The 15,015-nt window shown below is 38.1% G+C and overlaps 1 protein-coding gene across 3 annotated transcripts in view; it reads left to right on the plus strand.

The window, feature by feature from the left end:
* Positions 1–15,015, plus strand: part of LRRIQ3 (leucine rich repeats and IQ motif containing 3) — a 161,010-nt gene that overhangs the window by 367 nt on the left and 145,628 nt on the right. The window lies entirely within an intron of this gene.

Here is a 15,015-nt window from a genome sequence, read left to right on the forward strand (position 1 = left end):
GAAGATTTAAGTTCTCTGTTCAGGAACCTTAGGTTTGTGGCATCTCTGTCCTTGCAGCTCCCAGAAGTGGGCCACGTCACCTAAGCCACGCTCCTGCTTGTCTGTGAAAGTTGGCTAACATCCAGCCTGCAGTGAAGCCCCGAACTTTGTGGTATTTTGCTTGCTTCTCTGGCAACCTTTCTCATCGGCACATCAGTCTGAAACGTTCTTGGGAATAAGCCTTGTGGCTGTGTTTTTGGTAGTTACGTGTAGGTACTTCTGTTAGTACCAAGTTTATGAGGTTGACAGGTTAATTGTTCAGTACACATAAAGCGGCTGTGAACCAGCGAGAAGAGTGACTTACGCAAAGTATCACAGTTAAGAAACCCGGAACTTGTTCTACCACACATTACTGTTCGGCTTATTTGAGAAGCTTATTTTCATTAAACATTCATGAGTATCTAGGCACTCAAGGCCCTACAAACTGTTGGTCATAAACTTACTTTCCTTCTAAACTCAATACTGGTATTTAATTCCATACTTAGAGTGAAAACATTTGGGAAAAAGGCAGATTACTCACTCATAGTTTTATCATTTAAAACTTTGTTAATAAAGCAATGCATTCTTATTGATATTTAGAAAATACAGAAGTGATATGAGAGTGAGCAGAAGAAATAAAAGAGGATCATAGAAAGGATTGTTTTTTAATCTTGAGTCAACAAAGTGTGGCAGGGTTTTGATGTGATTTGTCTTATATTGGAAGAGATCAGTCCAAAATGTGACAGTACAGTATAGTGGGTGCTGAGACCAGGACAGACACAGCAAGACTTGTTGGGAGGCTACTGCAATAATACAGGTGAAAACTAGTGAAGTCTTTGCCAAGGTAGTAACAGTGGTATGGTGAGAATTTGGTTATATTCTGAATAAACTTTAAAAGCAAACTAATAAAATTTGCTTATGGAAAGGGTGTGTGGACAGTGAGAGCAAGAGATCAGTCAAAAGTGCCTAAGGTGGAAGGTTATGTCTGGGAATGATCGGTGAGATGGTAGGGAGAGTCCAGAATTTGAGGAGAGACAAAAGGCTGTGCGTGTGAGAGATTGGTGAGTTTTAAGGAGTACAGAATTTGATTTTGGACATGTGAAATAAGTGTATTTTTTTCAGTGCATATGTAATATAAATTTGTGTGTCTGTGTGTATGCATTATACACATGAGCCTGGAATTCAGTAGAGCAGTATGGGCTGGAGATAATGTTGTGGAAGTTGTCAGAATTTTAGAATTAATTTTAAACTATGAAACTAAGAAGTGATGTTCTAAGGGAATGAAGGTAGTTAAGGCCTATATGTTCAGGGACTGTGCAATCTACAAAGGTGATGTATGTCATAAAAAGTAAACAAATTAAGGGGGCCAGCGCTGTGGCTCTCTTGGTTAATTCTGCGACTGCAGTGCCAGTATCCCAGCCGGGTTCTAGTCCCGGTTGCTCCTCTTCCAGTCCAGCTCTCTGCTATGGCCTGGGAGTGCAGTGGAGGATGGCCCAAGTGCTTGGGCTCTGCACCCGCATGGGAGACCAGGAGGAAGCACCTGGCTCCTTGCTTCAGATTGGCGCTGGCCAGAGTGGCCATTTGGGGGGGTGAACCAATGGAAGGAAGACCTTTCTCTCTATCTCTCTCACTGTCAAACTGTCAAATAAATTAAAAAAAAAAAGTAACCAAATTAAAAAAAAAGTAGTAAGAACAATAAAGGTGATAAAAAGAAGTGATGTAATAGATTTTAGCTTATGGACTATTAAATAGAGCATTTCTCTTTTTTTTTAATTCTTTTTTTTTTAACTTTTATTTAATGAATATAGATTTCCAAAGTACAGCTTATGGACTACATTGATTCCCCCCCCCATGACTTCCCTCCCACCCGCAACCCTCCCCTTTCCCGCTCTCTCTCCCTTTCCATTCACATCAAGATTCATTTTCAATTTTCTATATATACAGAAGATCAGTTTAGTACACATTAAGTAAAGATTTCAACAGTTTGCACCCCCATAGAAACACAAAGTGAAAAATACTGTTTGAGTACTCATTATAGCATTAAATCTCAATGTACAGCACATTAAGGACAGAGATCCTACATGAGGAGTAAGTGCACAGTGACTCCTGTTGTTGACTTTACAAATTGACACTCCTGTTTATGGCGTCAGTAATCTCCCTATGCTCCAGTCATGAGTTTCCAAGGCTATGGAAGCCTTTTGAGTTCTCCGACTCTGATCATATTTAGACAATAGAGCATTTCTTGGATGTAGGATGTATGGCTATAGAAATGGATATTTTTTCCAGAATGACCACATTATTCACATTAAATGTACAAGAGGTAAATATTTCACTCTATCAGCTACAGCTTTTATTCTCTCTTCCATTTAGTAAATATTCATTATTACTAATTTTTAAGTAAAAAAAGTAAAACAAAATAGTGTATACTATCTGAATGAGAAAAATTTCCTTGGCAGTTAATTAGGATGGGCAAAAATTTCTAGTTTTTTTTTTTTTTAATTTTATATTTAGTATATAGTCAAGCAGTATGACATGATGGTTTAAATAATTTTCTTCTAGCAGAATATTATTGACAGAGCATTTATCGCAGAGTATTTATGAAGTATTTTCCATAATATTTTACCAGAGCAAAATATAATAGTAGAGTTAAACAATTAGTCCGTTAATACTGCACAAATCAAATGCATTGAGATTGTTGTGTTTAGTCTCGGAATTCATAATTTTAAAAGGATTTCAAGCAAATTGGACTATAATAAGCTGATAATATTCTGGTTAAGTACTTGGGCATTTTTTCTTTTGGGAGAGCTGCCATAAAGAAGAGTGAAACCGGGGTTGGTAGTGTGGCACAGCCGATTAAGCTACAGCTTTTGACATCAACGTCCCATATCAAAGTATTGGTTTGAGTCCCAGCTACTGTGCTTCTGAAGATCCAGCTTCCTGTTAATGTGCCTGGGAGCCAGCAGAAGATGCCCTGAGTCCTTGCGCTCCTGCTACACATTTGGAGAACAGGATGGAGTTCTTGGCTTCTGACTTTGGCCTGACCCAGTCCTGGCAGTTGTGGCCATTTGGAGAGTGAACTCTGTCTCTCTTTCACTGTGACTCTGCCTGTCACATATATATATTTATATACACACACATATATATATTAAATTTATAAATAAAAAATTAATATAAAGAATTTCCATATACCCCACAACTGGCTTTCTCCATTTTAAACATATTAGCATTATTTTAGGATCACAATCAATGAAGCACACCTATTTTCTCCTATATTTTTGCATTTTTATTTAAACTTTCTTTGTTCCTTTCATTCATCTCAGCCTCTGGTAATCAATATCAATGTTAGATTGATTTTTTTTTTAGCACCACATATAAGAGAAAACATGTGAAATTTGTCTTTTTGTATTTGGATTATTTCATTTAACATTATATCCTCCAGTTCTATCCATTTCACTGCAAGTGACAGGATCTCATACTTTTTTAAGTAGCTGCTGCTGATGGACACCTTGGCTTTTGTGAACAGTGCTGCAGTAAACATGGTGGAGCAGGTATCCCTTTGATACAATGATTTTACATTTTTTGGATATATACACAGTAGTGGGATTGTTGGATCATGTGGCAAATGTATTATTAGCTTTTAAAGAAATCTCCATGCTGTTTTCCATAGTTGCTGCACTAATTTACATCCCCATAATCACTATATAAAAGCTCCCTTTTCTTCATATCCTTAGAATTTGTTAGTTTCTGCCTTTTTGAAAATAGCCATTCTTGCCACAGGGGTGAGGCGATATCTAGTTGTGGTTTTGATTTGCAGTTTCCTAGTGGCTAGTGGGATTGAGCACTCTTTCATATTTTTGTTGACCATTTTTGTTTCTTCTTTTGAGAATGATCTGTTTAGATCCTTTGCCCATTTCTTGACTGTTTTTTTTTTAATTGTAGAATTTTTGCATTCTTTATATATTCTGGGTGTTAATTCTTTGTCTCCCATTCTGTTGGATATCTGTTCACTATATTGATTATTTTCTTTGCTGTACAGAAGCTTCTGAGTTTGTTTTCCCATTTGGCTGCAACAACAATACATATATATATATATATATATATACACACACATATTTCTAAGATTTATTTTATTTATTTGAAAGAGTTACAGAGAGAGGTAGAGACAGAGAGTTTTTAATCCGCTGGTTCATTCCCTAGATGGCAGCAATGGCTGGAGCTGTGCTGATCTGAAGCCAGGAGCCAGGAGCTTCTTCCGGGTCTCCCACATGGGTGCAGGGGTCCAAGGACTTGGGCCATTTTCTACTGCTTTCCCAGGGCACAGCATAGAGCTGGATCGGAAGAGGAACAGCTGGTACTAGAACTGGCACCCATATGGGATGCCGGTGCTTTAGGGCCAGGGCTTTAGCACACTGCACCACAGCGACGGCCCCCAAGATATATTTAAAGACAACGTTATTGAGGTATACTTTATATACCATTAATATCAGCTATTTTTAACAGTTTGAGTATGGTACTGAATTTACTGCATCGTGCATTGTTTAGGTTTAGAACATTTCTATCACCCCCAAAAGATGTCTTCTGCCCATTTCTGGTTAATAGCTACTTTTTTTAATTACCACAGACATAAATGTTACTTATATAGAAATTGTAAATAATGTGTTTATATTTTTACTCATTTATCCATATGAAGAAGTTGATGCCAAATGAGGAGGTTCTCAGATTATGGACAGTGGAACTCATGGTATCAGATGAAGTCTCTTCTTGTTTGTAAAACATGCTTCATCTCTGTTTAAACACTGCTTCTTCCTCCTCCTCTTCCTGACATGCAAAAAAAGCAAAAATTATTTTACAGTTCCTTTTGTTCGATTTTATTTGCTCAGCCGACCTATTCTAAACTTCTTAAATATTTTTTTGCCCCATGTGCTCTGTTTAAGAGCCCTTTCCTCCTCTCAGTTTTCTATAATGTAGGGAAAAACTCTTCTCCCCTCTAACAAAACTTCTGTTTGTTTCCTGCTTGGGTTTTCATAGTTTTTTTTTTTTTTTTTTTTTCCCTTAATGCAAGTATGGGGGGTGTCCAGCCCACAGGCTTGCAAAATCATTTGGTCTGATCCTGGCAAGGCAGCTCTATAAATCTAGGAGCTTTTCAGTAAATTGGGGAACTTTTTCATAACAACATAAATTTGTATTAAGTTAATCACAATAATAACATAAAGTTTGAGGGACATACAAGGAATGTCCATTTCAGGAAAGACAGGGCACATCCAAGAACATGACAGGATGAACACTTATGCTTCTTGCTGGCTTCCTGCAATGTGTCTGCCTGTATTGTGGTGACTTGGAGAGCAGTTGGTGCCAGGCACACTGGGAATGTGCACATTGTGAAAATGTTAAGACTCTGTGGGGAAACTGGCCATCTGGTGATGACATGTGATCACTTGATTAGTCATGATGGAGATGACCTTCCTCTGATGATAGATGACAATGTTGTTTGACTACTTTGTTGATACAGACAATAATGTCAATCCAGCCTTGTTGCTTATGTCCAGAATCAACAATCCTTGTGAAAACTAAGTGTCATATAAAAAAAAAATTACAGTACATGGAAAAGATCTCAAAAGTCAATGATACCAATTTTGGCATGTTCTAAATCAAAGGTGCAGTATTAGAAGAGTAGTAAAAGTAAAGAAATCACATTTCTGGTAATACAGACACTGAATATTTACCAAAACTTAACTGATGTGACATCCAAAAATGACAACTACAAAAAAAAAGAAGTTTATGCAGAGTATCAGTCTTTTCTTTGGTTGAATTCTAAGGCAAATCTGTGTACTTAGGTTGTGGTGACCTGTTAGCAATAATGAAAAATAAATAAAAAAGCGGAGAGTTATTACAGCTGAAAACATGCTAACCTCAGTGAATTGGGGAGCTAACTGTATAAAATCGGCACTGTTCAGCAGTTTGGAATCATGACAAACCAGTTTCACTAGTGCTCCTTGTGACAGAACAGAAGCTGAGGCATCATGTAGAGGGAGAGATTGTGAAAGAATGCATAGTGGCTGCTACAGAGTTATTAGCACCAGATTAAGTAAAATTGCTTCTGTCTGAGTGTTGGTTTGTCTCAGTGAACCGACTCAGATTGGATTACTGACTTAGTACAAGATATTGAAAAAACACTGAAGAATTCTGCAGGTGGTTTCCAGGTTTTCTCTCTGGCTTGTGACGAAACAACAAGCATAACAAATACTGCCCAACTGGCCATTGTTGCTTGCAGGATAGCAGCTACTGGAGCTGCTGTTACAGGAAGCCATGGATGGCACTACAAGACATTAGGGCTTGTTTGAGAGACTTGTTTTATCAATGAAAAAAACTTGAGCTTAAATTTGAAAACTAGCCTTACTAGAGATGGAGCTCCAACAATGGTCAGCTCACAAAAAGGGCTAATTGCATTTGTTAAGAAAAACTGAGGGGCCGGCGCCATGGTTCACTTGGTTAATCCTTCGCCTGTGGCGGCGGTTCTGGTCCCGGTTGCTCCTCTTCCAGTCCAGCTCTCTGCTGTGGCCCAGAAGGGCAGTGGAGGATGGCCCTGGTCCTTGGGCCCTGCACCCACATGGGAGACCAGGAGGAAGCACCTGGCTCCTGGCTTTGGATCAGCGTAGCGCCGGCCATGGCAGCCATTTGGGGAGTGAACCAACGGAAGAAAGACTTTTCTCTCTAATAAAAAAAAAAAAAGAAAAGAAAAGAAAAAACTGAGTCCTCTCCGTCTTGAGCCAAGTGATTTAAGTGTATTCCCTTCCATCATACACTAAGAAAGTCTATGCACACTAGTTGCCACTAAACCATGTGATATCAGCAGTAGTGCCCTGTGTAAATTTTGTGAAAAGCAGAGGGTCTAACAAGCTGGCAGTCAGGGAGACACTGCATGATCTTGACTCCAAGTGCAGTGATCTTGTTTGTCACTGTGCAGTGCAGTGGCTGGGTAATGGGAACGTCGTCCTGAGCTTTTGCAAACTGCGGGATGAATTTGAGCATTTCGTGGAGATGAAGGGAAATCCTGTCAGAGAACTCAGTGATAGCAAGTTGCTCTGTGATCTAGCATTCATGGTGGACATTAGCAGGTATCTCTGAGAGCTGAATGTCAAGCTGCAGGACCTGGACTAATTCTCTGCTCCCTGCATGGAAATGTGAAATCCTTTGAAGCTAAATTAAGACTGTGGAAAATGCAACTCAAAAGAAATAGCATGAGGCTTTCCCCAATCTTGAAGGACAAAGGCCTCCTATGCCACTTGCAAATGCTGGTGAATGTGTGAAACTAATTGAGGCATTTAATGAAAGATTCCAGGAAGTGAAAAATAAGCAAATGGAATTGAACATCTTTGCCACACCATTCATTGTGGAACCAGATGATGTGCTTGATAACCTAAAACATGAAATCATTCAGCTGGAAGCAATGATGAGCTGGAAACTAGGCACAACAACCTCCCACTGCCTGAATTCTGTAAACATTGCGTAAGCAATGATGGATTTCCCACTTTGAGGAGACATGCATTGAATTTTGCATCTATATTCAGAACTGCTTACTTCTGCCAGCAATTCTGTTCTAATTTACCATCGCAAAAAGTCAACTGCATTCCAGACTGACCCAAGCAAACCTGGAAAAGCAGTTGCAAGTAGCAACATCATCAATACCAGCTAACATCATACACCTCACCAAAAAGAAGCAGTTCTAGTCATTAAATTAGGGTGATTAAATGTTTATATAGAGCACCTAACTTTTAAGGTGGTAATTTTGCAAGGCCTGTGAATTATGTTTTAAATATCCTAATGGTCTTTAGCAGAAAAAAGATTTACCACCATTTCTCTAACGAAATGTTCAATAATTTAATCATAATCTATTTTGTCCAGAGATTGGCTTGAGTGTTTTCTTTTCTTTTTTTTTTTAAAGAGGGGCAGATAAAGGGCAAGTGGCTGAATTGTAAATCAAGTTGTATATTTTAATCAATGTAGTTCTATACAGTATTTATTACTTTAAATAGAAATGTATTACTAACATAACTTTAAGAGATCTGAAATATTTTATGAATTCCAACTAAGGATTGTTTGGACTAGGATAAGCAAATATTTAATGTGCTAACCTTCCCTTATTAAGAGGTTGTAATTTTTGTGCAGACATATCTCTGTAAATGTTTTCATTAATTTTGATTGTTTGTATTCATCTTCTGTCTTACCACCTTATAGATTTTGTAGGCTTATATTTTTGCAGTCTCAAATGTGCAGTAAAAATAAAAGCTGAAAAATGTGTATAGAAACTTTTTCTGAACAGAAATACACTGCCTTCCAAGTTTTATGAAACAAATAAATACATTTAAGAATGAGATTACGAATAATTCCTAATTCCAAATGATGCTTTATGTCATTTTAAAATATATGAATATATCATGAAAATGCAGTGCTTCAAACTACTGGGGTTGTTTATAGTAATCTATAAACCTGTACTATTTCTATGTTCTTCTGACTGTTCTTCTAGATCCTTTCTCCATTTTTTTAAAGATTTATTAATTTGAAAGTCACAGTTACACAGCAAGAGAAGGAAAAGCAGAAAGAAAGGTCTTCCATCTGCTGGTTCACTCCCCAATTGGCTACAAGGCCGGAGCTCTGCTGATCTGAAGCAGGAGCCAGGAGCTTCCTCCGGGTCTTCCCATGCGGCTGCAGAGACCCAACAACTTGGGCCACCTTCTGTTTTCCCAGGCCATAGCAGAGAGCTGGATCAGAAGTGGAGCAGCCAGGTCTAGCACTGTTGCCCACATGGGATTCTAGGACTGCAGGCGATGGCTTTTCCCACTATAACACAGCACCAGCCCCTCTCCTTCATTTTTAAAACACATTTTGTCTGTACTATAAAATCATGGCAGTTCTTCATCATCAAAACATAATGACCCAAGTACTTGGGTCCTGCACCCCGTGGGAGACCAGGATAAGTACCTGGCTCCTGCCATCGCATCAGTGCAGCGTGCCGGCCGTGGCAGCCAGTGGAGGGTGAACCAACAGCAAAGGAAGACCTTTCTCTCTGTCTCTCTCTCTCACTGTCCACTCTGCCTGTCAAAAAAAAAAAAAAAAAAAAAAAGATTGACTCAATACTTAACATCCTTCAAACAAAATGATTTAAACATAGTTGCTTTGTTTTAACTAGGGTTGTGTATTTTGCAGAAATTCTAATCTAAAATTTTGCAATATGTATAAAATATTATGGATTATAATCATTGCAGCTAAGTTTTCTGAGAACTAAAACTTTCTGCCACAGGGCTTGCATCAAGATACAGTGGGTTAAGCTGCTGTTTGTGATGGCGGCATCCCATATGAGCACTGTTTTGAGGCCAGGTGCTCCACTTCCAATTCAGCCTCCTGAATCTGCCTGGGAAAGCAGTAGTAGATGGCCCAAGTACTTGAGCCCTGCCAGCAAATTGGAGAACGAGATGGAGTTCCAGGATCCTGACTTTGGCCTGGCCCAGCCCCAGCTATTGTGGCCATTTGGATAGTGATCCCGCAAATAGATCTCTCTCTCTCTCCTTTTTTCTTCGTAACTCTGCCTTTCAAATATGTACATATTTGAAAGATTCTTTTTTATTTTCTTGAAAAGCAGAGTTACAGGGAGAGAGGGAGAGACAGAGAGAGATCTTCCATCCCTGGTTCACTCCCTAGATGGCCAGTGTGGGGCCAGGCTGAAGCCAGGAGCCAGGAACTACCTCCAGGTCTCCCATGTAGGTGGCAGAGGTCCAAACACTTGGGCTATTTTCTGCTGCTTTTCCCAGGCCATTAGCAGGGAGCTGGAAAGAAGTGGAGCAGCTGGGACTCAAACTTTTGCCCATATGTGTTGCTGACATTCCAGGCAGTGGCTTTACCTGCAACAATACAACACTAGCCCCAAATTAATAAACATTAAAAAAAAGCTTTCTCTGTTTTTATTATTTTACATGGCTTTACATATCTTAGCAGTGATTTTAATAATTCTGGAGTTCATTATTCAGAATTTCATTTATTTATTAATATACTTAAGCTTATACTAAGTAACTGGAATCTAGACCATGGCATATAACATTTTAATATACTTTGTTTAAAAAATATTTCATTTATTTGAGAGACAGAGTTAGAGAGTGAGAGATAAAGAGAAAGAGGTCTTCCAATTGCTGGTTTACTCCCCAGTGGCCAAAATAGCCAGAGCTGGGCCAATCTGTATCCAGGAGCCAGGAGCTTCTTCCAGGTTTCCCACTTGGGTCCATCTTCCACTGCCTTCTCAGGCTACCAGCAGGGAGCTGGATCAGAAATGGGACACAAACCATTGCTCATATTGGATGCAGAAGCCGCAAGCAGAGGCTTAACCTACTATGCTACAGTGCCAGTCCCTTTAATAAACTTTTACTCAAGATAATAACGTGTTGGTATTCCTAATATCTAAAAATTCCCATGAATGAATAGTTAGGCTAAAGGTAATTGATACAGTCAGCAAAGCATTTCTTTGAAAATTTCAAAAATAATTTATTATGTGCCACATTTAAAAACACACAGAATAAATATTTGTTTCTGTTCAATATATAAGTAGATGTTCAGCAGTTAACAGGTCAGGTAATTCCGACTCGTATTTTGTTACTACTTTTGCATTCAATTATTGTTATAGCCATTGTGTATCTTCCTACTAAACTAGGGTCTTGGCATTTTACTTGTTAAACGTCTTACTTGGTGAAATATTGAGTCTATTTACTATAATGTAAATTTAAAATATTTTCTCAAAAAACAAAAAAAAGTAGAAGGAAGGAGGGTGGGAGAGAAGGAAGGAGGGAGAGAAGACAGGAATATCATTATGTTCTTAGATTTGTATGTATAAATCATATTGTATCTTTTAAAAAATAAATAATGAAATTTAAAAAGGTAGGCCGGCGCGGCTGCTCACTAGGCTAATATTCCGCCTGCGGCCCCAGCACACCAGGTTCTAGTCCTGGTCAGGGCACTGGATTCTGTCCCGGTTGCTCCTCTTCCAGTCCAGCTCACTGCTGTGGCCTGGGAAGGCAGTGAAGGATGGTCCAAGTGCTTGGGCCCTGCACCTGCAAGGGAGACCAGGAGGAAGCACTTGGCTCCTGGCTTGCAGCATTTGGGGGGTGAAGCAACGGAAGGAAGACCTTTCTCTCTGTCTCTCTCTCTCTCTCACTGTCTAACTCTACCTGTCAATAAATAAAAATAAATAAATAAATAAATAAATAAAAGATGTTAAAAAAAGAAGTTTAAAAAATAGTTGAGATTAAAGTCTAATATCCATATATATTGTATTTTTGTAGATATGGTATGTATAGAGTGATTAAAATATGATGATTTAAAATTTAATATTAGTACATGCAAAACAGGGAATATTTTACTGATAATGGTACTGATTTATTTTTAATTGAATGACTTTTCTAAACTATAATTGAAGCCCTGATGCTTTCTTAGTATTTTGTTTTTATTAAATAAATTTACCTTTTCTACTTCATATTAGTATTTGAATTTAATAATTTACATATTTGTATGTCCATTTAACATAGTAGTCATAAAATTACTGAAGTTTAAATGAATTAAAGTAACTGTTTTCCTTGTCTATGGTCATGTTTAGATTTGGCAGCACTTCAGAAGTTTTATGGCTAGAAAGTGCCTATTTCTAAATGCAAGCTTGAGAATAATGTGTATTCTGCTTTGTTGGATGATGTCAATAAATTCCAGTTGCTAATACTATTTAGAACAATTTCATTATCTATCAGGTTGATTAAAAATAAGAAAAGTGAGAAAATTTTTTATTTCAACTCCACTTATTCCTTTCCCAGTGATTTTTTATTATATATCTGGGCTTTAGACCTATACCATTTTCATTCTCTATGAAATTCTTTTGCCATTTCTTGCAAGGCAGATCTGCTGACCACAAAAATCCCTCAATTTTGGCTCATCTGAGAAGGTTTTGTTATTCTTTCTCTTTTGAAGAATAATTTCACAGAGTATACAATTCTAGGTTTGTGGGGATTTTTTTTTTCTCAGTGCTTTAAATACTTTATTCCACTGTTTTATGCCTGCATGGTTTCTGAGAAGTAAGTTATAATTCTTACCTTGGATAAGTAAGGTGCTTTTTTTTTTTATAACTTCTGCTTTCTTTCAAGCTTATGATGTTGATATTCTTAAGTTTTAAAGTGAAAATTTTTTTTGTATTTTTGGTAGTTATTCAAATTAGTGGTCTCTGAATTTTCTGTATTTGTCATTTGATATCTGACATTAATTTGGGGAAACTCTCAGTCACTATTGCTTCCAATAATACCACAGTTCCTTTGTCTTTTATTTATTTTTCTTCTTATGTTTCCATTTCAGTGGTGGGGAACCTCTAGTCTACCAACTATATAAGGCCTTTGAAATCATTAGACCTCCTAAGTCAACTGCAGAAAGGACTCAAAATTCAATAAACCTATAACAGGCTAATTATAAGTTAATAATTTTGTATGATCCATGAATTATGGTATAGATATACAAATGACTCTTGGTAGAATACAGTTTCCCTACCCCTGATATATATTATAATATATATATATATATTCTGTTATGTTTTTTATTATTCAGGATTAGGCCATTAGCTTCCTGCTAATATGCACCCTGGGAGGCAGCAAATGAAAGACCAAGTATTTGGGTTCTTGCCACCTGTATAGGAAACCTGAATTGCATTCCTATCTCCTGATTTTGGACTGGTTCCATCCTGACTGTTGCAAGCACTTTGAAAATGAACCAGAGGATGGAAGATATTTTTGTCTCTCCCTGACCTCAACTCTGTAACTGTATTTTTCAAATAAATAAAAACAAGCAAAAACCTATAAATATGCTAAGGGATCTAACAGAAATGAATAGTGCCTGATGGTTTTATGTCATAATAATTTCCTTCATAATAATTCTGTGAGTTAATTTCCATTGCGACCCTCAATTTACAGATAAGGAAACTGAGATAAAGCATGTATAACTTGCTTGAGGTCACTAAGCTCTGAAAAATTTTTTTGATTGTATTCTTTTTCTACCTACTTTGTAAGCTGCTCTAAAAATCAGATAAATTCAAACCAATAGAACATGTTAGAGATGATGCTCTATCAGTTGCTCCTAAGCCTCTGCTTTACATGTGGGGAAGCCATGAATCAAATATGTAGACTGTCTGGCTTATTGTAGGCCCACGTGGTTAATTGGCATGGGAAGACCAAGATGATACGGAGAAAAAGGCCCCTTTATTTCAACTGAATCTCACCTTCCAGCTGTCCTTATCTATCCATCATTTATATGAATGGGCCACATGGGACATGCCAGTTTAGTTGAGCAATAGGAGACTGAGGCGTCAGCCAATATCTGGGAGAGAACTGCCTGCTTCAAATGAGTAAGCCAATAAAATCTTTGGAGAAAACCTGAAAGTTATTTTAAGACAAGAGGTTTTAAATCGGTAAGTTAATAAGAGATAGCCACCTAAATGAGACTTTGTCATTTGTACTTACAAGTCTTTTAAATTTGCTGTGTCTGAGGACAGGAAAAGATAGCCAGATATACGTATGAAACAAATATTACTGGGGCTGGTGCTGTGGTGTGGTGGGTAAAGCTGCTGCTTGCAGTGCTGGCATCCCATATGGGCGCCAGTTCATATCCCGGCTGTTCCACTTCGGATCTATCTATTTGCTATGGCCTGGAAAAGCAGTGGAAGATGGCCCAAGTCCTTGGGCCCGTGCACCCATGTGGGAGACCCAGAAGAAGCTCCAGGCTCCTGGCTTTGGATTGGTGCAGCTCTGGCCGTTGTGGCCAATTGGGGAGAGAACCAGGGGATGGAAAACTTTTCTCACTCTCTCTGACTCTCCTCTCACTGCATAACCCCGACTTTCTTTCTTTTTTTTTTTTTCATTTTCATTAGGTTGATTTAACCTGGCACATAGTTTATTTGAGCTAGTTGATTTCTATCTTTTACTTTCTTTTTATTTTAAATTTTATTTAAAAAAATTTCCAAAGTAAAGCTTATTTTATGGATTACAATGCCCCCCCATAACTTCCCTCCCAACCACAACCCTCCCATCTCCCACTCCCTCTCCCATTCCATTTGCATCAAGATTCATTTTCAATTAGCTTTATATACAGAAGATCAATTTAGTATATATTAAGTGAAGATTTCAACAGTTTGAACCAACACAGAAACGTAAAGTGTAAAATACTGTTTGAGTACTAGTTATAGCATTAATTCACATTGAACGACACATTAAGGATAGAGATCCTACATGAGGACTAAGTACACAGTGATTCCTGTTGTTGACTTAACAAATTGACACTCTTGTTTATGGCGTCTGTAATCACCGTAGGCCCTAGTCATGAGTTGCCAAGGCTATGGAAGCCTTTTGAGTTCGCTGACTCCAATCTTATTTAGACAAGGTCATAGTCAAAGTGGAAGTTCTCTCCTTGTTCAGAGAAAGGTACCTCCTTCTTTGATGGCCCATTCTTTCCACTGGGATCTCACTTCCAGAGATCTTTCATTTAGGTTGTTGTTGTTGTTGTTGTTGTTATTATTATTTTGCCAGAGTATCTTGGCTTTCTATGCCTAAAACACTCTCATGGGCTCTTCAGCCGGATCCGAATGCCTGAAGGGCTGATTCTGAGGCCAGAGTGCTGTTTAGGACATCTGCCATTCTATGAGTCTGCTGTGTATCTCATGTTGGATCGTTCTCTCCCTTTTTTATTCTATCAGTTAGTATTAGCAGACTAGTCTTGTTTATGTGATCCCTTTGACTATTAAACCTATCATTATGATCAGTTGTGAACTGAAATTGATCACTTGGACTGGTGAGATGGCATTGGTACATGTCACCTTGATGGGATTGAATTGGAATCCCCTGGCACATTTATAACTCTACCATTTGGGGCAAGTCAGATTGAGCATGTGCAGAACTGTACATCTCCTCCCTCTCTTATTCCCACTCTTATATT

Source organism: Oryctolagus cuniculus, chromosome 7 (assembly GCF_051225735.1).
Source record: "Oryctolagus cuniculus isolate XC-2025 breed Fujian yellow rabbit chromosome 7, ASM5122573v1, whole genome shotgun sequence".
In the NCBI taxonomy this organism is placed as follows: Eukaryota; Metazoa; Chordata; class Mammalia; order Lagomorpha; family Leporidae; genus Oryctolagus; species Oryctolagus cuniculus.